The 27,393-nt window shown below is 38.6% G+C and overlaps 1 long non-coding RNA gene across 3 annotated transcripts; it reads right to left on the bottom strand.

Moving 5' to 3' along the window:
- Nucleotides 1-779: 779 nt before the first annotated feature.
- Nucleotides 780-27,393, bottom strand: LOC143156730 (uncharacterized). Of its 3 annotated transcripts, none has more exons than XR_012994678.1 (5): nt 24,924-27,393; nt 22,717-22,861; nt 21,329-21,376; nt 6,485-7,828; nt 780-2,356 (listed from the first exon to the last, which is right to left on the bottom strand). It is a non-coding gene; the product is annotated as an uncharacterized LOC143156730 (long non-coding RNA). The 3 variants fall into 3 exon arrangements; XR_012994679.1 differs by lacking the exon at nt 780-2,356 and having other exon boundaries at nt 2,995-6,583; nt 7,760-7,828; XR_012994677.1 differs by lacking the exon at nt 780-2,356 and having other exon boundaries at nt 2,995-7,828.

The following is a 27,393-nucleotide window of genomic DNA, read 5'->3' on the forward strand; positions in this document are numbered from 1 at the left end:
ACCTTCCCTGGCACTGAGGTCAGGCTGACAGGCCTGTAGTTCCCCGGATCCTCCTTCCGGCCCTTCTTGTAGATGGGCGTCACATTTGCTAACCCCCAGTCAACTGGGACCTGCCCGGTTAGCCAGGACTGCTGGTAAAGGACTGAAAGTGGCTTGGTGAGCACTTCCGCCAGCTCCCTCAGTACCCTTGGGTGGATCCCATCCGGCCCCATAGGTCTGTGTGTGTCTAAGTGGTGTAGCAGGTTGCTAACCATTTCCCCTTGGGTTATGGGGGCTTCATTCTGCTCCCCGTGACTGTCTTCCAGCTCAGGGGGCTGGGTACCCCGAGAACATCTGGTCTTACTATTAAAGACTGAGGCAAAGAAGGCATTAAGTACTTCAGCCTTTTCCTCATCCTTTGTCATTATGTTTTCCCCCGCATGCAATAAAGGATGGAGATTCTCCTCAGCCCACCTTTTGTTGCTAATGTATTTATAGAAACATTTTTTATTGTCTTCTATGGCAGTAGCCAGATTAAGTTCTAGCTGGGCTTTGGCCCTTCTAATTTTCTCCCTGCATAACCTCACGACATCCTTGTAGCCCTCCTGAGTTGCCTGCCCCTTCTTCCAAAGGTCATAAACTCTCCTTTTTTTCCTGAGTTCCAGCCAAAGCTCTCTGTTCAGCCAGGCCGGTCTTCTTCCCCGCCGGCTCGTCTTTTGGCACATGGAGACGGCCTGCTCCTGCGCCTTTAAGACTTCCTTCTTGAAGAATGTCCAGCCTTCCTGGACCCCTTTGCCCTTCAGGACTGTCTCCCAAGGGACTCTGTCAACCAGGCTCCTGAACAGGCCAAAGTCTGCCCTCCGGAAGTCCAAGGTGGCAGTTCTGCTGACCCCCCTCCTTACTTCTCCAGGAATCCACTTCATGCTCTATGCTTGCTTTCCTAACACCTTAAAAGGTAACTAAGTCTTAATAAGGCTTATGTATAAAGTAGTAACATTTCTATTTTGTACCACAAGCACAATTCGTGACTGAGCAGGAGGGAAATTTTGTCAAACTGGTTGGGTAAAATTCCTTGAATTAGAACCAGAAAACACAGGACTATAGGACTATATAATCAATCAGCTTTCTTATGATAGTCCATAGATCTCCTGTTGCCACCTGGACAAGTCGCTTAGAAACACATGTCTGTGTTTGTAACTAGAAATTAGTTGGACTTTAAAAAGATGGGGTTTTTTGAAAGCAGCGTAAAGGTACTTCTCAGTCTTTGTGCACTATAAAGAGTTTCTGTGTGGGAACAAGTTTGGACCGCTGGTGCTGGTGTTGCTTTCCACACATAGTCCACGGATCCTGGAGGTCTGTGAGCTTTTTATAAGAGCTCTGTGAAAATTTATCTGTGAAGAGTCAGGGAGCTTTGATTTGCTACATAAAGCTCTGCACTTCCACTGGGAAGAAAAAGAAAACTAGGAGCCTGCAGACTGGTATAGACTGAAAGACACTGATTTGGTGAAGTATACATTTGTGCTATAAATGACTGCATGCTAATTTTCCATGCAGGCAAGCATGTGTGTTTGTCCATGATGGTTTTACTCATCTCCTGGGTTCTCAAGTTGGTTTCTCTGTGACCTGAATTCTCAGGGTGCCAATAAAACAATTCTAGGTGAATTTAGGTAGTACATGACAAAACTTGTAAGCAGTTGTGGAGCAATCTGTGGATTAGGTGAATATATGGGGTTTAAATAGATAATATAAAGTGAAAAAAAATGGACTGATTATTAAAAAAAAAGCAAACTCTGTTTCTTTCTCCTGTCTGATTAAATTTTAAGACCTCCCTTTTTAAACAGCATATGGGGGACAGATTTCCTAGTCATCTGGGGATCAGTTAGATACGTGTCTGCGTGTTATTCAAGTTCCAGCTGATTAAGCCATTGCATATACCAGAAGTTCCCTGGGATATTTATGCAGACTACCATGGACAGCAAAGCTAGCTTGGAGCTTTTTGACAAAATGAGTTTCATCCAAAAATGCCTTTATTTGTCTAAGCCAAAACTTTGTAGAAAATAGGTCAAATCAGATTTCAAGGCCCTGAAAAAATTAGATTTGATAAAACAGGATTTTGACACTTCAAATTAAAGATTTTGGTTTTCTGTAAAATGGCTTCTAGTTACAAAACATAAGCTAATTCTAGTACAGTTGAAATGCTTTAAGAATCACCTAAATAAAATATTTCTATTGACATTTGTGACATTATTATTACTTTTAGTTCATAAACTTTGTCAAGGTTTTGAATTTTTTTGTCACAGTTAAAGAAAGGGAGCTTTCCACAAGATGGGAGAGAGTCCAAATCCAGTCCTAGTTCAGTCCATTGTATTGTAGAGATCTGAAAGCAAAACTCAGTAGAAGAGAATGAAGGAGAACCACATAAGCATCCCCAGAAAAAAAACAAATGAGGTATTGTTGTTCTACTTTCCCTTTGCATCTGCTCCCTAGCCTTTAATCATTCATTAGCAGCTATAGTTCTGGTATGATTCTTATCAGGTATCTTTTCCAACAAGAAAAGCATAATGGTAATGAATAATCGGGATCCATTATTTTAGCAACTGTGCCTGATTCTGTTTAATGACTAAATGAATACAAAATGTTTTCTCTTCCTTCTAACAGGGCTATTTAATTTAGATGTACTATAGATAAATGCTTACAGAAGTCATTCCTTAAAACTTATAACAACAGGAAACATTCGCATGTTTACATATCTCTTTCATACAATAATGAAATACCTTTTGTATTTTTTTCAAGGTTACACAGAAAGCAACCTAGTGTGTTAACTATGGTTCATTAGGGAATTGCATTACAATGGAAAAATTCTCTCTCGCTGTATGTCCTGAAAAAAAATACTGGTTAACTTCAAGTTATAATGTCTGCTAAATGACTACGATTCTGCTTCAGTAGTTGAAAAAGCAAAAAATATTCGCATTTTATTTCAAAGCAAAACTTTTCCTATAAATTACAAAGTTTAAATTATTTTATGCAGTTATTTGACCTAGAAATTAGAGTGAAGGAAAACTTAGTTGGACAACTGGAAGTGAGTTATTTAAGTCTCAGAGGTTTCACTGGGAAGAAATGTAGAAGCAGCATGTATGGTCGGGGATATTTTCTTGAGTGTATGGGAAAAAGGGAACAGAAGGTTTCTGTCCTTCTTGGGAAAGAGCACTGTGAAAATTTTTGCTAGGGGAAGTTGAAGGACACAGAAATACGGGTGCTGAGATTAACAAGATTACTGAATTTGGCCAAGGAATTCATACAGAAGTTGCAAATTATTGGATAAACCGAGAATGACAATTAGAGGATGAATTAGGGGACTCTCAAATTGTGACGGGCCTGAGGTCTGGTTACTTTGAAGCAAATGATGAATCTCATGAGAGCATTCTGTCACTGGAGCAGTTTGTCAGGTGGAAGAACCTCTGAAGGTACTTGAGAGGGAAAGTCACTGGACAGCAGCTCAGTCCTATCTTTGCTGTTGGCTGAGATAATTTTATTATGACAGTCAATTTAGAAAACATCTGAGTTTAACTGTGAATAAATCTTCCAGCATTTCACTAAGGAAGAGGTTGACAACTGGGCTTTACAATGTTCATTCATAGGTGCCGGTGGTGGGAGAAACTCCTCCCTTCCTAGCTTAGTTTCAGAGAGGCTTTGGGTTACTTCAGCCCCACGACAGTGGGGGCTGAATAGTGTACTGCCATCCATGAAAACAAAAGCTGCAGATCCCACAGCTGCATTGGCTTACTTTATTGCTTTATTGAGTAGGTCTTAGGAGGCCCCCTTTGAGCAAAGGGCTGCAGGAAAGGGAAACTGCAGGCTCTGTACCATTGCTTCTCTCTTCTCCTTCCCTTCCGCTGGTAGAGGTTGGTGTACGAGAATCTCAGTAAATGGTCAGTTAACAGTCTCATGTGCAGCGAGCTCATTGAAAACTGCGACTTTGTCAAGGCTGGATTTATGCCTTTGCTGTGTCAGCCAACATGGTACACACTGGGCAGGTCCTCAGCTGCTGTGACTTGTCATAGTTCTGTGGAAGTCGGTGAACCCTGAGCAATTCACACTATGTGAGGATTTCACTTACAGAATTAATATGAAAGAATATTTTGTATTCAATCATTTTTCATGACAGAGGACTGACATGACCAAGACCATTTTTGTATGGTTATGTAGCTATGGGATTACTTCAGCTAGTTTAAAAAAAAAGATAGATAGTGGTAAGTTTCTATGATTTTTGCACTTCTGTATATTAATATATTCTTCATTTTCTATGCATACTTATTCATCCACTTGCAGAGCTCTTTTTTTTTTTAATTGTGTTGATATAGATTTGATCTGAGAATTAAGCTTCTTTCAGTTTAAGGACACATTGCAATTTTCTTGTCATTTCACCTGCTGGGAGGAAGAGAGTATTTTTTTCTTTTACAGGGATGAAGAATTATTTTCTGTCATCTCATGTGTGGTGCCACTTTTTACTTTAAGAGTTAAAGACTATATGCAAATTTAATTCTGCTTTATCTTTTCTTTATATTACTTGCTGATCCTGTTCTCTTAGTTACCTCTTCCTAGTATTTTCAATCTTAATTCTGTTTGGAGTCCTTTATCTGACTCTTGTTCAGATTGACTCGAATCCACAGAAGGCGCTCCACAAACTGCAGGAGCTACTTAAAAGCAGGATGTAAGAAGGGCTGTCCCAGCTCAGGCTAAAAAAGATCCATCTAGCTCAGTCCTGGCTCCAAAAGCGATGAGAAGTGGTGAAAAGTGGAGGATGATTACTAAAGATCATTATAAAATGACAAGCATGTAGTGATAGCTACCTGCCTTATATTGCCAGCTTCTAGTGATATGACTTCCAAAGTCAGAGGTAGAGTCTTTCTATTTAATAGGTCCTGATGGATGAGTTTGTCCAAAGGATCTTTAACTCATGTCAAATTCTGTAAACCACAACATTTTGTGGCAAGGAAATTCAAAGTTACCAACATGCTATATGAGGAAATACTTCTGGTTTTATTTGTTTTGAATCAACTAATGGTTTGATGCATCCCTGTTCACTGCCTTTCATGATACAAAAACTTCCATTCCCTATTTGACCTGTTTTTGCTACTCATTATTTTAGAGAGCTCTCTTCTTTATCTTCCCTTTTTCTTGCACACTAATCCTAGTTTTGGTTGTTCTTTGAAATTTTTACTGCTTAGTTTCTCTATTTCTTAGAAACCTACTGATACATAATTTTCAGTGATCGCTCCAATTTATGCTATATAAAGAAGGCTTCCAGCAAGAGAACCTCCTTGAGTTTATAGCAAACAGGGATGCAAAGAATTCATGCAGTTCAGTGCCATGGCCTTATCTCTCCTGTGTGCTCCTTTTTTAGCTTAGCAATCTACTGCTCCTGCTAACTCTTTGACAGGTGTCCTGCCTGATACAGAAAAGGATTGACTACAAGTTTTTGATGGCCGTCGATGTCTTTTTGGGCATATGATGTGTTTATATTTTGTGTCCTATTTTCACCTTCAAGTTCTTGAGGGATGTAATGTTTTTTAATAAACTTCCTCTGTTTAACCATGGCAGCTTTTTCTAAAGTATTTACTCTGAGACTTCAAGCTGCTGGGAATTATCTTCCTCTTGGGGTTGTCACTTTTGATATGTCTTTTACAAGCTTCCACTTTCTTTTTCTTAAACTTGCCGTAGTGGATTTCTTGGTGGTTTTTTTTTATTGCTCATGTATGCATAATAAGTCTAATTTCATTACAGTTACTGTTAACGTAGCTGTTTGATACAGAAGGACTCAAATGACAGGTCAGATGGCTTTCCTGGCCTGCTTCAAATACTATGGCTGTGGGTGGGTTTTTGCCCAATTGTTTTTCCCTTCATTTAAGATGATGTGATTGTTTATGTTTTTCAAGTTGTTCTGAACAAAGTTTAAAAACGGAAGATGTTACTTTTTCTCTTAATGCATTACCTTTGTTTATTGGTATAATTGTTATGATTTACAATATTTGTCTTTTCTAAGATAAGAGGAAGGTGTTCAAGGTCTTCCACACAACTAGCAGCTGATGAGTGTCAGTAACTTAACCCGCAGGGCAGAGACTCGTGCATCACCTGGCGATGTCCTAGCAGCTGCCGCGTTGCGTGCTGCATGGGACGCCGTTGCATGGGGTGCTCAGCCACCCGCTGCAGTATTTTGGAGCAGGAGCATAGGAATGCTGGCCTTCCAGAGAGGCCGGGGTTTACAGTTTCCCTCTGACCAAACTCTCTGGGACAAGTACCATCCAGAACTCCTTTGTGAAACTGCAGTACACATCAATAACGACCTAGAGACATATGGGAACCGGGCAGGCTGTTGCATGAGGCATGCTAACTGCAAAAAGCCAAATTCAGGGAAGTAACTTGAAAGAGTGCTACCAAAATGTATTTGTCATTTTAAAATATATTTCCCTAGTGCTTTTGCACTTGACTAATGGTTTTACCTTACCTGAAATGTGCCCTGAAAGGCTCTGGCAGTTCAGCAGGCAAGAAAACTTCAGCCAAAAGATATGTACTTGTAGCTGTATCTGCAGCGATGAGAGCTAACCTGAAGGAGAGGAAAAGGCAGTGAATTATTCTATGCTTCTGGAGGAAATTAAAATTTGAAAAAATACTTTTTTTCTAAATTCATATATTGGAGATGCCAGGGGAAATGTATTTAAAAGCAAACTTGCATCCCTGGTATAATTATGTTATCATTAGTGTGGTGATGCACCATCTATTTTGTTATCAGCTTTTACATCAAGCTGTTACAACAGCAGTAAGTAGGCAAAACACAGGAACTGTCCCCATTTTCCTTGGAATGTGCCCTACACTGTCAAGTACAAGTAGAGGGCTATAAAGGAGCCATTATGCTGTTCACTGAATTACCTAAGACAGCTTTAATAGATGGAAGGGCTCAGCTCTGTTTTGGGGCAGTGCAAGGTTATACTGTCACCCTTATGAAACACACTGGGAAGGTCACAAGCACCATCAACCTCAGGGCATTTAAGACAGTAGTATAATTACAGTAATGCACAAATGAATGAAATTCTTGTTTTAAAAGACTTCCTTGTCTTCCTCCATGCTCCATTTTAGTGAAAGAAGCTATACATCTAGACAAGCAAAGATTTGAAACGTAGCTTTATCCTGATCAGTTTGCTTGTCTTGCCCCTTGAGGACTTTAAGAAATCCTTGAAACCTTCAAGGGATCCAAACAAATTGTTGCAGAATCAAGATTTTTTTTTTTTCCCTTGTAAGTCTTTAGTGCTGAGGAGCCCTGGAACGTATGCAGAAATAATCCTCAGACAAGGTGTGGGATCCAATATGCCTGTAACCACTCAGGCTTCAGGTTACCTGGAAATCGAGAAAGACATTCTTAAATGTTCTTAAACATGATGAGAACACCCTTTCTGTTTCAGCAGAAATTAAAGGTTGCAGTCAAAGATCGAGCTGGACAGAGAACATTCCCTGTACACATTTTGAATGGGATATTCTCAGTGCGGGCAGTGTACCTGGCTAAGCGTAGAGCTTTAGGTGACTGCTTTTTGTCTCTTAGAAATGCCAGTGTTCCTGTCTCCTGACGAGGCCATCCCTCCTCATGTGCTAAGGACTGGACCTAAGTTACCATTTGCTGATCCTTGTCCAGTCGACCTCGTGAGGTGAGGTAGGCATGTGAGTGAGAGCCCAGGCTTTTGAGGTATTTTGCGTCTTTAGCTCCCAGTGACATCAGACTAAAATGCACCTTTATATCTGCTTCAGTGTCTTCTTTAGGACTTTCAAAGCAGTTCTTCAGCAGCACAGTCCAGAGCACCTGCAATAGTTCGTAGTCAGTAAGTAACTTAAGTTGTAGTTAATAGTCTAAAACAGCTTTATTGCAACATTGAAGTGATACCATCCAAACTGAGGTCTTTATAAAGTGCAGTATTGTTTGCCAGACTGATGTTAACATGCGTGATTTAAGTGATGACACAAGCAAAACTTCTACTCTAAAATGGAGAAATTAAAGATACCAAAATATTATCTTTCCTCTTGCCAGTGAGAACAGCTGGCAGGAGGGGTTTACTGAACAAAAACTTTGGCCAGCAGACGTAGGTTATCATTTTCACAGGCTTTCCCTCTGAAATACAGGATTAACCAAACATGCTGTTTTTTTATTTCAAAATTGGAGGGTTTGTGTCTTTCATCTGGTCAAATTTAGCGTAAAAGTGAAAATAATATCAAAGTTACAGGCACCGTAGGGAGGCTGTTAATGTGGTAACAAAGGGCATTTGGCCAGTTAAAATAATAAAAGACTATACAGCTTTCCCAGTGATGGCTGAAGCCCAATTAGTACTTTCCAAGTAGAGCCACAATATTCCTTTCCAGATTATGCGGTTTGGCACGATTCAGAATGAGCAAACTTACTTTCCTACAAGGGAAAAATATAATTAACAGCAAAAACAAGGTCATGCAGTATTATGCTTTAAGTAAGCAATAATACACCACGGGGTGTACATTAAACAGTCAATATTCATACAACTTGGACAGGCTGAGGCAGAGGCAAAGCAATGGCTCAGCATACAAAAAGATACATATATTATCTTAATAAACCTATGTGCAAGAGTAAAATGCAAATGGATATTTTATTTACTTACTAGATGATTTTAAAGGAATATGTATTCAATGTTCACGTGTAGAGCACTCACACATATTACTTAAAAAGTACCCTTTCTGTTAACATTTTATACTTTTAAGTAATAAGTGGATTTGCTATTTTCTTTTTGTTTGAGCGCCTGTTTCTTTGTGCTGCTACTAAAGGCAGAATGGTTTGGAAGATTCTTTTTTTCTTAATTAAACTGATTACATTTGTTAAAAAGACTTTCAACCGGGATACTCACACTGAAAGCCTGTAAGAGTCTATTCTTATTTATAATAATCCACTTTCCAGGGCTCTGGAAATGACACAAAGCTTGCAAGCAAAGACTCAACAAAGCTGAAAATAGAGTAGCAGGATTGGAAGAAAGAAACAGCAACTTCCAATTTGGAGGTGAACCTGCAGGTGATTTGTAAGGGTAAGTTTTTTCTTCTCTCTTGTTTTTGATATTGTTTTTAAGATGAACAGACTGTTTAGCTGAAACCCAGATAGAGGGGAAAACATATAAGGCAAAAGAAAGCATGGTGACCCGGGGTAAGCATATATACTGTGATAGCAAAATGAAAACAGCCCTGCTGAGATATCTGATTAATGCTCTACTAGTGGCACCGTTGATGAGAAAGCAGAGTGATACGCCAGGAGGAAGATGAAAAAAGAAGAAAAAGTAAAACTTCAAAAACCATGGAACCACTCCCATCACCTGAAGCTTAGACCACACACCTGAAAGGGAATAACCCACATCCAGCTCGAGCGCAGAGTATGAACAGCCTTATCTCCCTTTCAGCTCCACCATTTTGCAGATGTCTTATATACTTATATAAAGTGTTTGTAAGGGAGGAATTGCGTATTTATTTCCTGTTTCTTTAATAGTTATAGTAACCTATGATATTATAAACTTTCATGAGCCACAGCATCTCCTCATAGCTCCTGCGTTACTGCTGTTTGGCTCCCGGTTGTTACAATTTCCTTCACTTCCCAGCTCCACGTGGGACTACTTGCTCTGTTAAGATCCTAAACCAGCCCTGCCTATTGTAGTTCCGTGTGTGAAGAAGCAGGAAATGTGTGGGTAGTGGATGTGGGAGCATATTTGTGATCCGCTGTATCATTTCAATAGTCACGTACGTGTACCGTGCACGATACACATACTGCCTTCTCTTCAGTTAATCCACAAGTCAACAGCTAATCACATACAACACTCCAGTCATCTCCACAAGTTAAGATATGCCCTGAAACACCTGATTTTAAGGAGTTACTTGAAAGACAGGAAAATCCTCACCAGCTATAAAGTTGCGCTAAGTATTAAACTACTTTGAAGCAGAAAGAAATTGCCAAAAGCCTTATGTTGTAGACTCTATTATTTGAAACCACTCCCATCTCAGACCGAAGGGGAAGCAGAAGCCAGCGCTGGAGCAAGGCGCAAGGGTCTGTCCCATCAGCCGCCATGTGCCCGCTTTAGCCTGCGTGGCACAGCAGCATCCGTGCTGATGCACAGCCCCTAATTCCCAGAGTGGAATTTTTTTCCACTTTTGCTCTTGAATCAACATGGCGCTCCTTATGTGAAATTGAAACTTATTATATCCTTCTGCTGTACATACAGCTTAGCCCTCTTCTCTTAAAACAGATTAATCTCACCGATGTTATGGTACTGAGGTATCTAATTAGGTGGTCTAACAGATTTGTTACTTGAGTGTATAAAGAAATGGAAATAGTATAAAAATATGGAGAAGATGACAAAAAATTTGTATGTCTAAACACAACTTTTTCTCCATAGTAACAAATCTTCCTTTAGGAAACGACAGATCTATATCACCCTGAGTCAGAGCACCAAGAAATCTAATGGAAAGGAACCCAACACAACAAATGGAGAGAAAATAACTGAGGGAAGAAAAGCTCTCTCTATTTTACATAGAAAATACTTTCTGAATGCTTCTTCATGTAGATGCCAAAGAGTATTTTGTATTAACTTATTGATGAGACCAGCTTCTCATAGAAACATAATTTTAGAATTATAGAAATAGAAATAAATTTTCTTAGCTTGGAAAAATGTTATTGATTTTCATTTTTAAATGGCACCAGAAGGTACTGCACAAAAGGAAAAATAATTATTTTATATTAAGAGAATAATGCAACCATTTCCCATATAAATAACTGCTGAAGGGTGATTCCCTGCTCTTCACTGACCCCCCCCCAAGCTATTTTAAATAACTTAACAAATATTTTCTGTGTAGAATCTGTATTAATGGCAAAATTATACTGTGTAAAACAACATCTTGTCAAACAAGTATACCATGTTTACCTGGAAAACCCACTATACTTGCATGCAGCAATTGTATTTTATATTCTCTTCTATATTTTATTTCTATTCTATGAATGCTTTCATCACCCCTGTGGTTTTATGTATCCTCCAGCAGAATATTAAGCAACGTGACTGGTGTCCGTCATGTGTAGTTTAATTCTTTCTTAATGAGCCTAACACCACTGCCAGATTAAAATCAGTAGGATAGTATTACCATCCACTACATGTTTTACTTTGAGTGACATGTTTCTCTGTGCAAGGCACTTTACAAATCCCTTTCCTTTAGCAACACAGTAAGTCTATCATTGTCTAAAGAGAAGAGACTAATGACAAAGCTTTGTCCCAGTTTGACAAATACTTTTACTAACTACAACCAGCAAAACAGAAAGAGGCAAGTTAGGGGAAAGAACCACTTCAAAATTAATCTTGTCAAGTCAGAATGATCATTTGGTTGCACCCTGCTGCAGTGGAGGCCTGCAAGTTTCTGATGTCTGAACTTGTCTCAAATATTTCTAAAAAGATAGTGAATTATGGGTCAAGAGAAATAAACTCTTCTGACAGAAATATCAATTCATTTATTTTGAAGCCACTATTAGCATATGCTAGGTTTACTTAAGTCGCAGATCTTGGGATTTATAAAATCAAAGCCTTCCAAACTCAGCTTAACAAAATAAAAAATATCAAGACTTCTTCCTCCTTTGATGAAAGTCATTATGTTGCCACTGAAAAATGTTCAAAGCTTACCTGCTTAGTATATGTGCTGGTTTTGGCTGGGATAGAGTTAATTTTCTTCACAGTAGCTAGTGTGGGGCTATGTTTTGGATTTGTGCTGAAAACAGTGTTGGTAATAGAGAGATGTTTTCGTTACTGCTGAGCAGTGCTGACACCGAGTCAAGGCCTTTTCTGCTTCTCACCCCACCCCACCAGCGAGTAGGCTGGAGGTGCACAAGAAGCTGGGAGGGGACACAGCTGGGACAGCTGACCCCAACTGACCAAAGGGATATTCCATACCATATGACGTCATGCTCAGCATATAAAGCTGGGGGAAAGAAGAAGGAAGGGGGGATGTTCGGAGTGATGGCGTCTGTCTTCCCAAGTCACTGTTACGTGTGATGGAGCCCTGCTTTCCTGGAGATGGCTGAACAACTGCCTGCCGATGGGAAGGAGTGAATGAATTCCTTGTTTTGCTTTGCTTGCGTGCGCAGCTTTTGCTTTACCTATTAAACTGTCTTTATCTCAACCCATGAGTTTTCTTACTTTGACCCTTCTGATTCTCTCCCCCATCCCACCAGTGGGGAGTAAGCGAGCGGCTGTGTGCTGCTTAGTTGCTGCCTGGGGTTAAACCAGGACATATACCAGTCAGTAGTCCACAACTATCAGCTCCGCAGGGATGCCCTAAACAGAATACAACATATTAGACACTACTAATAATGCAGCAAAAAGTTAATATGTTTGCTTAATCACTTCAACATCAAAGAAGGTATTATATAACAACAGTCAAGGAGGGCACATTAAATGAAACTACATTTAATAACTTAATAAATAATCCTGAATAGATATAGATTGCCCTCCCAATAAGCAGATTGCCATCACATTTAAAACTGACAAAAAGATTTTTCAAGAATTCTATAAAGCGGCATGCCCTAGCAGATAAGTCTCTTGAATAAATTTTCTCATTCCAGCACTCTTATGCAAAATAAAAAAAAATAATCTATCACATGATTTTTAAAAGATTAATCTTTCTCCCTCTAAAAACCCCCCTCAGAAACCTAGTTCATCTTTGTAATAAATGGTGAAGCTCTTGCTAGTAAGTGTGGGAATATACTAGTCTTCTGCTCTCTATAATTATACAACTAAAGGTGTTTTATAAATTGATGGCTTACATGACAAAATAAGGAAATTTAAATCCTTTTTTCAAGGATTCAAAGTTTCCAAATTCCTAGCTAGTGGAACTTGCAGTCCAAAATCATTAAGATGCTTCTGAAAATCTCAATGTCTTTTGAAACCTAATAGGTGCGTATATATTCTTCATTCCAAAGTGTATGGCCCTTAAGATGGAACCTTTACAGCCAGGCAGTATCAAAGCTTTTTTACTGTGAACAACTCCAGAAGTATTGATGTAATAATCCTAATTATTTTTAAACACTCATGTAAAGAAAATACTGCACTGCTACTTCAAAGATACAGACTCTGTAAAGTCTCAAGTCTTTAATTGTTACGCCAAACTTTAAAAAATAAGCAAAACCAAGTAAAGAGACAGATCTACAATGGTGTGATTTCTAGGAAATGGCTTGTGAATGATACTATCACTACAGACCACTCTAATACAGAGATTCTCCAAATTAATTTGCTTTAGATGCCACCATCATTTTCTTTTCTATTACTGTGGTAGGCCCAGTAGCTGCCTGCTGCGTGCCGAGCTTCAGATACACACCAGGAAAGACATTTGGCTGCTTGGGCAGCACGCGCAATCCTTTTCCCCAGCTTCTCTGGGGAGGAGGTGGTGGGCTGCATGCTCCCCCACGCTCCTTTCATGCCACCTTGAAAGATTCTGTAGGTGCCTTTGGGAGCTCCTGCTCTAATGCATCCAAGAAACTTTTTCCCCAACTAAAATGCAATGTCCAAGCAGCTATGAGTATACAAGACCAAAAAAGAATTTCCTAAGGTACTGCACACACCATACCACACTCGTTACGTTATGTTCTATCATATTACACCGAAGCACTTGCAAAAATTTCTTATTCCTTAATGCATCACGCCTGGTGCTGTCAGTGTGCTGAGTACCTCCCTTTGTCCCTCAACATTATTCCTTTTTATTTTTCTATTATCTTTGGCATCAATTTGTCCAAAACATTTGTTACCCTTGGAAAAAGCACATTAAAAATACACACTGCTAAACTCGCTCTTAAATGTGTAGTGTTGGCAGTGGAGACATGCACTCGAGAATTAATTAAAAAAATCTGCTATGAACTAGGAGCTTATCAGTTGTAAACATAGGAGATGGATCTAGGTATGCATATTAGCTGACTGCAGTGTTACTGAGTTGCCAGTGGGATACAACCATGAAAAAGCAAATGCCATCCAAGGACGAACCAGTTAAACTATTTCTTAGCAGAGAAAAGGAAAATATCTGTGCCATTGCTTAAGGCACCTGAGATATCTCACACAGATTTTTTTTCATCATGTTCATGGAAGACGAAACAGGTAAAGAAAAGAGCTGCAGAGTTTACCAGAGAGAAGTCATTTTAAGAGCAAGGCTGCAAATATTTTTCTTGTTTAGTCTAGCAGAAACAAAAGCTGATACAGGAAATAATTATTCTCTAAAAACACAATAGGGTGGTAAACAGTAGGCAAGGAAAAGAACTATCTAGCAGACAATGCTGGCACAAGAACAAGTGGGTGTAATTTGGACATGAATAAATTTAGGCTGGAAATTGGAAGGTTTCTGACCATAAAAGTGGTGAGGTTCTAGAGTAGGTTTTTAATACAAATAGTGGGGACAAAAAAATAACAACTCAAGCTATTTAATGATGAGGATTGTTAAGTTCATGGAAAATGCTACAGGCATAGTTCCCTGTGTAAGTAAAGGACTGCATTTTGATCATCCAGGAGACAGTTTCCAGCATTATGTTTGCCTATTTTCTGAAAGCATGGGGTAAAAAAAAAATTGAAATTAAATCCTATTTATGCATACAGCATTAGAAATACTGCTTAAGCAAATGCCATCCGTATGTAAATGATCTCTGTAATTAAGTTTGTGCTTTGCAACAAGAAAACAATTTAACTTGATAAATAGGTATCGTATTGTACTTCGGTGGTTAGAAGCAAATTCTTTTTAATGGAAAGATGCAATTTGTCACATGGTAATTTTCTTGGGGTTTATAGTGTATCTTTCTACTACTTTTATTTTGCCTTGTTGTCTTCTTTTAGTCTTTAAAGTTCTAGACAACAGTTTTATCAGCATGTGTGGATGGCAATGGGAGACAGCTGGGAAATAATGTCTGCCTATTTATTTATACCAATCTGGCCAAATTTGGCTACCAAGTTCCTCAGATGAGCATTTGCTGTTAGTCTAAAATAGTATTAGGAAAAAGAAAAAAACTGATGATCACCATGGAAGGACAGAATCTGAATATCAGAAAGAAAGAAGCAAACATAAAACAAACATATTTGAGTTAGAAGAATAACTTAAAATTCAGGAAGAGTGTCCAAAGAAAATAAGGAAAATGTTATGAAACTAATTTCCACAAACACAGAAAGAATTTGCTGAGATTGCAGTCAGGAGTTTAGCCTAGAGACCCAACATTAAAGCGCTTCTTAAGGTTTTCTTGTGCAGCCTCTGATGACTGTAATAGTCTCTCTATTAATAGCTAATAAATATGGTTCACCCAACACTGTAGTGGCTCTTGAAATTCAGATCTGTGGTATACCACTATGCCATCTGAAGAATTACAGTTATTTAAAAACTAATCTACGTTCTCTCATCAGCAAAGCCAAGCAGCAGAAAGAAAAACAAAACATTGCAAAGGCAAAATAGAGGTATTGCCCTATCAGTGTCAAAATATAAACAAGTGACAGAACCCTGTTGAAAACGAAGTGAAACGATTGCATATGCATAATTTAAAGTAATGTTAAAAAATTCTTATTTGCAAGTGTATGTGTACACATATGTATGTAATTATAAATGTATTTTTTATCATAAATTATTTATCATTTATATTCTCTGTAAGCCCACTTACAAAAGATTTGTTATGGAAGAAACTGTGTTATCAACCACAGTATGCATAGCTTATTGTTGGTACTTGCTCATCAAATATTATGATAATATGTCAAAACATAATAATATATGAGAAATCACATACCATGCAGAGGAAAAGGGCACATATGACCTCCCCACCTTGCTGATCAAGGAGAAGCACCATTATGTGGGCTGGCTGTAACAGACCTCACTCCATTTGCCAAAAAAATATAATAGGCCTAATGGCCACTGAACCAAATCAGAGAAATTTAGATAAAGGAGCAAACATAGCCATTTCCATATTTTTCCAGTTTTGCTGCTGACCAAAATCAAGTTATGCAAATATGTAGTAAAAATAATGCAAAATAGTCAAAAGTATGAAACTCAATTTTTGGTTCGCTTTAATTGACCTTTCTATGAAACCGTTTTTCCTCTTCTTCCTTTTTAACCCCTTCTTACTTACAGTTACTAGCTACTGTATTCAGTAGCTTTTGCAACTAACAGCTAACTGAAGCTATAAGCCTGAAGGCCTCAGTAAGTTTTTAAGAATAAAAGGAGCTCACATCATTAATAATGCAATTTCAAATTCTTTGTATCTGAAGTTGCTGCTCAGATACTAGCCATGACACTTATGAGACAGCTGCCAATTTTCACTTTTTTTTTTTTTTCCTTTACTTTTTACTTCTGCTTGGGGAGTACAAGGGAGTTTTTTAATGGTGTGGTTTAGAAAGACACATTTCTGATGAGGAGTTGTTATTTCTCCTCATATGTAGCCCCTGGGAGGACACCATGACTTGTCTGTTGAACAAGTGACAAGGGACCGCTGAGGAATGTGTTTTCCCTCTGTGAAGTCTGGTCTGCCCACCCCAATAGCACCCAGTCAGCAGGTGGGACTTCATAAAGTTTTACTATCGCTTGTAAATGAATAGCTTTTGATTTAGCTTTTGAAAGTGAAAGTACAATTTCCAGGGAGGAGAAACAAAGAAAAGCTACTCTAAGTGCCAGGTTGTTGTGTGTTTCTGAAGGTTGTGCACAATGAAAATGCAGCTACAATATGGGAAGAAATTTAACACATTGGATACGATCAGTGCTCAGTAGAGCTCACGTAGATGAAAGCAAAGGTGTCTCTCAGTTAAGTTTTACACCTTTGCTGACGGCAAAGAGGTCATGAACAGAAACTAGAAGATCGGCAGGGATTCAAAGAGATGATTTGGCTTATACTAGGTAGAGCACCCTGCCAAGGATTATTCTTTAGAAGCAATGAAGAAGACCAGATTTTAGTCCCATCCCTTCTAACTTTTGCCTCATGTCTCAATCCTGCATCCCATGCTCCACTCCTAGATTTCTCTTTACTATAGTTAGATTTTTATCTAAATTTATAATCTCCAGGTTTTACTTAAGACCTTTTCATGTCTCTACCGTGATGCAAAGAAACAGGCAAGATCCAAAGTTATGCTTCAAGTAGTTTTCCAACCCTGAAAGGATTCATGATTTAACAGCAAACTGAGCTTCAAAGAATGAAATTAGTCAGTAGCAAGGTTCTAGTGGTCATCAACACTGAAAACATCATGAAAAAGAGGCAATAGCCCGCAATTTCTTATTTACCTTTGTGTCAGACTAGTTTGAATTTCTGGCAGGTTCTTCTTCTGTCTCTGCCGTTTGGATGTGCAGATTTTTGAAGTAAGTTTTCCCAATGGACTACATTTTAATCCAACAGGAAAATTTAATACTTGGAAGCTATTAATTACAGTTTCAGTAGCCTCTGTAGTGTCTATATAGGTTAATTGTCAGAAAACTGAATAAACATACTTGGGAGTAGGGAAGAATATTAAATGAAAGTACTTTGCAAATGACAATAAATCTTTAAAGATGGGGGAAAAGAGTAAATGTATCGTACTATTAAGAAACTTGGTGACAGGCACTTCTAAAATAAAATTTGCCCATCATCAATGAAAATTGCATTCCTAATTGTGCAAAAGCCACCATGTTCCTTCATCTAGCTTCAGTTTCAGCTCACTCATTTAAATACTTTTCTCATGCAGATACAGCAATATTGTCTAAACCTGGATTGTGAAGGGATTTAAATGAGCTCACGGCCCTGATGCAGTCCATCATCACCTTTTTTTAAAAAACAAAACAAACAAAACAAAAAACCAGCCCAACCTTTACAGTTACGATAATTAAAAAACCCAAACACACATAACAGGAATATCCATGAATTCTTATGGTGTAAATTGTATGTCTGTCTAAACCAACAAGTTTCTCTACTTCTGGTATTTCAGGATACATTAGTTTATTTTCTAGATTTTCTTATCTCAAATCTGTCTCTTAAAAATGCAGTGTTCTGTCTGTGGGTAATGAAAATGAGAAACTTACTGTGAGTTGTTTAAATGAAAATCTGGAAACTTCTCTGCCTACGTGGTAGGTTGTTACATGAGCATGAAAGATCTGTTTGCATTATACTTAAGTGACCACCACTGATAAATATCCAGAATATTTCTAGAAGTCACTCCAACCCGGGCCTGATAAGTTCTTAAATCTTTGTAGAAGACACAAGGAGCTTTAAAAACTGGCGCTGGCAGATGGGAGTCTGTTCAAGACATATGCAAATTACTTTACATTCTGCTACATGTAAATTTATGAATGCTCCAAGAGTGATTGGTTGGTTAGGGTGGTGGTTGTTGTTGTTGTTGTTGTTGTTATTAAAATCTTAGATTTTCTAACACCTAATCAGGACCTGAAACCAGAGTTATTTTTCTGGGAGGAGGGGGAGTCACACTTTCTTTTAAATGCAATCATCAATTCATCACTACAAGTACATTGCATTTTCGATAAAAATACATAAGAGAATTGCAATGAGGCTGTTCAAAAAACTGGGTTGCATATATAATGTGAATCTTTCAGCTTGTAGTCTATAGCTTTATTTTTTCTGTGTTTTCTAAAAATTTTCTTCTCTGAATATTTCAAAATGGCACATTGCTTTCTCAAATGGTTAGTGACTGTTCTTCAGTCTCATAAAAATCAACTCCATCTTTCATTTTCCCTTTGTACAGGGCTTTGCACAATGACATTGATTTTTCTTGATAGGTATTGTGACTAAATATATAGTAATGCAAATATTTTCCAGCCTATTGTCATGAATCTGCAGAAATTGTGGAAGAACATGGACTACTCATCTACAGATAAGAAAAACTATCTGTTCAGAAGTATTTAGCTGCCAAGAGTCACTGGACCACTGCTGTAGTGGAAGATGAAAGAACCTCTCACAAAACAGAAGGAAGGTTGGGAATTTTCAGTACCAAATTAAGACAGCATTTTAATGCTTTATAGATAAAAATTATTATGGTTAGATACCCAGTCTTTTTCACACTTTTATAATACCGCTTGACCACTATATGTTATTTTTTGTCCTTGGCATCTGTGAAGTACCAGTGAAACTTAAAATTCTTTGGAGTAGTCAATTTCATAACCTTTGTGTATTAGCTAGTGATTAAAATTCCCCCAAGTTATATAGACATATCTTTCCCAAATACAGAATTGGGAAGTTCTCACTGCTCTTAAAGAAGCAATACACATAATGAAGTCATTCTTTCCCCAATTATATGAAGGTATACACATACAAATCTGCATGTGGCACAGGCATAGGAATTATACGCAGGTAACCGTTAAAGCGTCTCAGCACTTCTCATTTACATGACTCTGTTCTCTGACGCTATCAATCCTGCCAGACTTTAACCATTCAGCTGGTATTTTCCACACAGGGCATTTGCATCAGAAGATTTTTTTCCTCCTTGTTTCTATTGTTGTTGTTATTAATTATAGTTATTATTCCATTGTTTGTAAGCTCTTGGCCTTACCCCGGTTTAACAAATACATGAAATGTTCTTGTGCCCGTGTGCCTTGGAGATCTCAGTAGAGATGGAGAACGACAAAGGAGGCGTTCTCCCTGGCAGACATGCCTATTGCGCTCTCTGTGGAAATCCACCTACATTTGGGTGCCTGGAGCTGCCTACACTTTGAAGGACAGGCTGGAACAATAAAGAACCGGCCTGATGCCAAGGAGCTGGAAACAAAAGGTCAACTGGAGGGCAGGAAGGGGAGTGTAAAGTGGGACGGCAAAGAAAAGTCTGTTTGGAGAGGATTAGGATTGACTAGCCAAAGAGTGGGACCTACGGTGGGAAGTGGTAGGCATGCAAAGCTGTTAGGAAAGGAGTGGGAAGCCGGGGGAAAGGTGGCTTGAGTGGGCAGAGAGATCATGACAAGAAGGTTGCGTTCCAAAATGGGAAAACACTGAGATGGACAGAAGAACCAACAGCATGGGGCGCAAAACTTACTCTGTGCTCGAGACAAAATTCTCAATGAGCAGCAATTCAGTCTTTTTGTCCTCATTTCCTGAAGAGCCTGCTCCTAATTTACCACACACAGCACTGATGATGGGAGCACTAATTTCCAGCAGGATTTTCCCCTAACACTTATCTATTCGTTATCTGACTCACATTTGTCAATGAAATTACTTTCATAAAGTGCCCTATGAAGTGAAAGAATTGTGTTTAGAGAGCCTTATTTACAGAAATAAAATAGACCCAGAGATTAAGGTCACAAGTCTTGTCTGAACTGGGGGAAACAACCTAAAGCACCAGAAAGTTACATTTTTTATTCCTTTACAGAGAAATCCATCCTACGCATACTCCCATGGACCAGATACTGTTGCGAGAGCTCAGTAATTCAGCAAGTCACACACAACTGTAGGGCATTTGGAAGATGAAGCGCATATCATTAAAAAGTTTGTTTTAAGTAATTGCCTAGCATCAAGTTCTGTGGCAGAGGAAAGGATGCACTCCAACTCCTAAATATAGTAAACCAAGCATACAATACCAAAAAAGCTGAAACTGTAAGCAATTCAAAACCAGATCAACCCATCAGCTTGCCAAAGACAGAGGCTGCCCCTCATGAAAAGGTAGGTGATAAGTTTAGTACAGACAAGTTTTGAAGAAAATAATTCCTTTTTAGAAAAGAAATTGCAATAATCCATGCTAATTCTATGCATAATACAGGCCATGCTGTATCATTCAAAGGAAAGGCAAAAATACCATTGCCAAAAATGCCATTTTAAATGGGATGTAGCTGCTTAAGCTAATATGAAATATATGGTCAACTTACAGATATTACAGGTGTGGTGGCATAGGTAGCTGCATTTACATACAAATAAAAAGGCCTTAAAGCTGTTTTTGAAGAGTAATGCTGGGACCTTGTATATGAATAAACTTTATTGTAGTGTATTGGGTTATGGAAACTGTTCTTCCTCAGTTGCAATATTGATTGACAAGTTAAATTTTCTGGGTGACTCGGAGTTTTGATGCATGATGCTCATGCTAGGTACAAATATGACAAGTTTAAAGAAGAGCTGCCTGTGAAAACATAGAAACTAAAGATGTTCCTACTCCTCTTTAATTACTTAATAATGACATTTTTCCACTTTTGCTTAAGTACAGGAGTCAGAAGTATGTAGCGTATAAATAGTCTCCCACCCTCAAGGTCTCGCTGCATACCTCCCTCTCCGCTAGCCCCGCCAACCAGGGAATTGCCTTTAGGAGCAGAGGATGTGGGATCCCATCGGTTTCCCGTTCCCAGTGAAGCTTCTTACCATCGCTTACTACCTGCAGGTCAGAAGAGTGGCCGGTTGCTGTGACTGCTGTGCCACCGGAGACGGGTTTTGAACGAACATAGGAGACAGAAGAAACAGAAATGGGTGAGCATGAGAAAAGGCTTTTCTATTGAACGTTTCGCGGAGTATAACTGGGTATAATTTAACTGTACATTCACTTCTGCACAATCTCTGTGAACTACTGAGTATAAGCGAACAGTTCAATGGCAATCCTACAGCCTATCTTTTTTTTTTTTTTTCCATTTTAGCAGCATTTCCCAGTGTAGCATTTTCCACAGGTGCTAATTCATTGTGTGTGCTTGGCTATGCATGACTAGCTAGGGATGAACTGTATGGTCGCAAATATGCTTTTGGATACAATTCCCTGGTAAACTTTGAGACAAGAGCTGAGGCAGCAATAGTATCAAATGTAGTTTAAAAAAAAAAAAGGGCAAGTTTTCAGGCACAAATGGGGCCATATTTTGAATTCCCACTCATTTTTAACTTTGTGTTCATTAAGACAAATTCTAACACAATGAGGAGTTTAGCCTGATCCAGAAAACCCACAACAAGAAGCTCTGTTGGCATGAGACCTGGGAAACCCATTGCCTCCGCTGCAATTCCCGTTTTGGAATTCATTTCCCCCTTTCAGCCGGTCAGAAATCACTCAATTTTCAGAACTTTTGGTTACATTACAATTGTGCAGCTAAAAGCACAGAGCAGGTGTACATTTATAGTCCACAAAGAAACTGAACTGATACTGTGAAATGCGATGCAAATACCTCTAAAGCCAGAGGTGTTTTTTGATCATATCTATATAATATAAACTGAAATGGCAAAACTGTTTACCTCTATCACATCCTGCAGTTATCACAAGGCATCAAAAAGGGAGTAAGCTGCTTAGGTATTTTAATTGTACCTGTGAACCCGTTTGGATTTTCTTCTGTTTAACTCTGAATTTCCTGCATTGAAATGGTTGGTTTGGAAATGCTGCTGTTGTCCTTTCAAGTAACTTCAGCCTTACTTTCCTCCTAACATTTTTGTCTGGGAATAATGGTGTGAAATTCATAGCAGCCAGAGTGCAGAGGAATCTAGAGACACTTTATACATACTTATCAATAATGCATTTCTCTACATTCTTAGGGGATCATATTTCCATAGCCAGTTACAATTAATTCAAAGCAACTGTAAGGTGAAAAAAAACCCCAAACCCACAACAGACCCTCCTATACTCAGGGCTCTTGTCCAAATAGATACAACCATTACAGATCAGAACTTGTGTGTTTTATAGCAGCTGATAAGAATGCAGAATTGTCAAGCTAGTGAGCACAAATACTATCAACAAAACTACAGTCAAGAAGGTCCCTTCATCTTGCAAATAAACCTACCCTGAGTCGCTGGTTTCAGTGTATGCTTAGCTCAGGTCATGTGTCCTGGTGAACAGAAAGCATCTTCTGTTCAACGTTATGTCAACTGTACCGGACTCTTACAATCAAGAAGAAAAAAAAACCAGGAACAACTTTCACAGGAGGGCTGTAATGGAAGGAAATTAATTAATCCATCTTTTATGTTGATGGCACAGGGAGTCTTGCTATTAACTTCAGTGGTAGTAGAATGGGCTCCAGTATGTTTTTCACATGTGCAACTGCATCATGATCACTGTCTAGCTGCAGATGAGGGCATGGGTCCACCAAAAGCATAGAGGGAATTTTACTCAAGTGAATAATTCCATTTAATTGGGAACTCATGTAAGGAAGTTGTTTGGCCCTTATTTTGCCATTACAGATTCATTTATAGACAAGTGTAACGCAGCAAAAACATAAGCACAAAACCAGACTAATACATCTTGTAATATAATGTAGATTAACTGTTGAATCACTATTGCTAAAATTAGTGCCTTTATGTTAGAAATTTAATATTGCACACTCTGCCATTTATTTCGGCACATACAATTATACAGCTTAAACAGTTCAGCTGTAGCTGCACCTGATTAGCTATAGCCATAACAGAAAATTCATTGATGATACAGTTGACTATATCTTAATGCTTTTTATGAGGTAATATTACTAATATTCACTTCATGATCCTGTGGCTAAAAAGGTTTTAATGCTTTTTTCCCCATTTGCATGTGCAATCTACCCTGCTGGCAGACTGCAATCCTGCCTTCTTTGAAACACACACCAGCCCAAAAGGCAGAGTTTACTTCCTGAGGTTTTCAAACTTTTTCAGCGTACTTTATAACAAGAGTCTCACAGATAACCTCACCTCTTGAGGGCACAGTCATAACATCCTCTGGCAACTACTGCAGTGACTTACATTGAGAAACATTATTGGGCCTGACCAGCATTGCATATTTTGAAGCATGAGGCCAGTATGGAGCAGTGGGAGAAAGCCAGTGGCACATTGAAAATTCAATAATACAAACACAAAGTAAGTTAGAGGACTCCAGAGTGGATCCGCAGTATGCTTTGGATTGGGCCCTTAAATGAAGCCATCAAGAGCATTTAAACTCCATATTTGATCTGCTCTGGAGTTGTTAACGAGGACATCTAGCACACCATGACCAGCCACTCTCTACAGACTGTTGCACCAGGTAACACTGGTAAAAAAATCTGAATGCAAATACTCTACAGAATCAAAATGGTTAACAGACCATGATTTCAAAACAGTATATGATACTAGAAGATTATGGTAGTAATAATAATAATGTGAATGCTAGCAGGTATTTGTATGGTATTTTGCAAAACATACATTCCTGTTTGCATGATCCTTGCGGTACGGTAGTTATATCAGTATATGATATCTTTGTGTACATAAAACCATAAAATGCTCCTCATAAAACAGTTAAGCCAAAACACCTAATTCTCTTCAGATAAGTTTGATCTGAATCTCTTGATTTTATTATCACAATAACAGAATGCAGGTTTTACACTTTCACCAGAGTTTCAGTCTTTGCTCTGTCCAAGGATTTTTCTTTGTTAAGTTTTGAATACCATGTAAAAATGAAGAATATAAATATAGCACTGAATGGACTAATTAATTCCAGAGAGTGTAGTAACTTGAGAGTATGTTGCCTAAGAAAAACAGTTTGCTAAATCACATTACTGAATAATTTAAAATTCAAGATTTTTGTATAATCATATTTTGTGCCCTTTCAAATTCCTTTGTTATCACAGCTCAAGCTGTAAAACCTTCTGCCTCTTCTACCTCTAGAGAACAGCCTCCACTCATATACAGGAAATTTAGAAGTACAGTAAATTGTGTTTTAAGAAGACAAAATATCTAAAATCCAAAGGTTTCAAGAACATTATTATTTAGGTAGAATAGGCTCTTATTTAATAACATTAAAGAGTCAAAGCTGAATACAAACCCAATCTCTAAATTCTTTTTTGCGTAGCACTTCTACAAGTGTATTTTGAATAAAAAGCCATATTTTAAATATGCTTTCTTGTCCAATTTTAACGTGAACAAATACAGAAACACTTAATTAGATGTCATGAGATCATGCTATATTATATAACTATGTGCTATAAACATGCATTTTCCCCAGAAGAAATACAACACAGTCATATAAATAATAAGAAATACTGCTTACCTTCCTTCCTTAGAAAATATTCCCTGAAGGCAGAGTAAATCTGGTTATAAAATGAAAAACAAGCCTGAAGTGTACAACTCGCATACAGACAGCAGATACAGTCGTCTCCATGAAGAATGCCTGTTTCTAGCCTTCTGTATATGTTTCTCACTTCTCCACATTGTAGTTATGCTACAAGGACTCAAACTATGCTTAAAACACTATTCTGTATTGTAGCTATAGGCACCAACATATTGCTTAAACGGTACTTACTGTTCCAAAAGTCATGCATCATCCTATAGGAAATTTACACCTCCAAAACAGGGATTTGTTACAACCGAGCAGATTGTGGCAAAACACTGCGCCTGGCTTGTCAGAAAAAGTTGTTAGTTTCAGTGATCGGCACATATTCACAATGCACAGTGTCTTTACATTTATGTACGTGCATGCGCACCTACATACACACATCTACAGAAGGAGTCGCAGCCTGTCTCTCACAACCACATGCTAATTGCTGAACAGGGGAAAAATCTTGTTAGTATTACACATGATCGTTTTTCTTGACCATGGCTTTTGCATACATTTTTCATGTAGTACAACCGAGACCGGTGATGCTAGAAAGCATTTATAACTCAGACACGAGTAATTATTCACATAAGGCACCGAACTTGTTTTGGCTTCCTCTGCGAGAGCGCTGCTACTGCAGCAGCAGTGCAGGATCTCTCTGCTGGTACTCGTTTGCTGCAGTCTTTGTGCATGATTATACATTATAAACAAATTAGTAACACAATGGCATCCGAGACCCAGGAACTAAAGAAAATCATGGAAAATCAATCAGATCCTACAGCAGGCATGTAGATTGGCTGTAAAAACATTTAACAGTAGATAGATTTTTCCTGTGCTGTCAAAGTTAAAGGTACCAAAAGGAAGCACACACTAAGGCATTTTTGTTCCACTGTGATATTGATCCAATGCCAGACGTAGTGAAACACAATGGGCACACAGTCAGCCTTGGTAAATTAGGTAAATTAGAGATCATTTGATGGTATCCTATTGTTGCTATTGTAATCAAAGTAATTTTCACTGGTAATGGTGCTTCGTGATGAAGTGCGGTTCTCACAGGATAATTGTGAAAGGTATCGAAAGATTCAGGGTGTAGCATCTGGTTTTAAAAGCTCTTCAGATTCAAATTGGCATTTTACTTTATCTTGAAAATTTATTAGAGATTCAGATCATGCCGGTTTAAATGGAAAGGTGAAAGCAGGGTAATTTCAATCTATGAATTATTCAGATTCAGACTAGTGAAATTGCCATCCATGAACTGATTCTCTGACAGTCTCTTTTGCAGAGCCTCCATTACGCTTGTCATTTTTATTTCTTTATCTACAATCTCTTTCTCAGTTACTGAGCTCGTCCCTTAGGGCTGTGCTTCACAAACCAAGTATTTCAAATTGGCAATAACCTAAATGTGTTGCTGTCTCAAATCGCAGTCTCCACAGGCTGTCTTTTCCAAATCATTAAAAACCACATCCACGATGGTGTCTGTTAGGCTCTTCGATTAGATGAATTAAAAAAAAAACAAAACAGCAAAGAGTAGAGACCAGGGCATCATATCGAAGAACAGTTATGTTCCTGTAACAGTCCAGCAAAGAAAGTGGTGCTTTGTGCTTGTTCCTTTGTTGTCAGTGTAACCCGTCCTAGTTGCATAGCATCACGCAGGAAGAAACAACTGTTAAAGCAGGCTGACTTCATGCCCTGATTTCCAGCAGAAGCAGATAAGGACTGCATTATAGACAGACTAATCCACGCAAATATACACTCAGAGACCAAGCACAATTAATAGCTTCTTACAGGCAACAAAAACAGTAGTAGTAGTAGTAGTAGCTGTAGTAATTGTAGTAGTAGAAGAAGGAGAAGCGACTGGATAACCGAAAGGGTTTCATTCTCTCAGACTCCAACTGATACAGATTGCAGTCCCAGAGACTCTCCACTTGATGGCTGGTTGTGTCATTGCTAGTCGACTGCTGCCCTGTATCCAGAAGGACTGGGATTGATTTAGGTCAGAGAGTCTGGTTTCTTGTTTGAGCTTTGCTCTAACTGATGTAAGAAATTGCGGCAATCTGTATTACCAGTCTATACGACCCTGGGACGCTGGCACAGCTTCGGCAGTGGAGTGCCTGCAAAGGCCCCAGTCAGACAAACAGTGACAAGTACCATCTCCTTTGTCCTATTGCTGCAGGTATATCACCGTGGCATTAAAAAAACCCCTCTTAGTACACAAAGTGGGAAACCAGGCGTTCTTCCTCAGAAGCAATTTGGGTACAGAGCTCCGAGCAGTCCCTGCTCAGCTGAAAACGCTGCCAGGCTGAAGCCAACACATCCACGCTGCGTGTCTGTTCCTACGCTAACACCAGGAAAAATTCCCTCATATGAAAAAGACAAGAATAAAAAAAATCTATGCTGCTTTGTGCCTGGTTCTATGCGTCTGCTT

The sequence above is a fragment of the Aptenodytes patagonicus genome, chromosome 2 (assembly GCF_965638725.1).
Source record: "Aptenodytes patagonicus chromosome 2, bAptPat1.pri.cur, whole genome shotgun sequence".
Taxonomy (NCBI): Eukaryota; Metazoa; Chordata; class Aves; order Sphenisciformes; family Spheniscidae; genus Aptenodytes; species Aptenodytes patagonicus.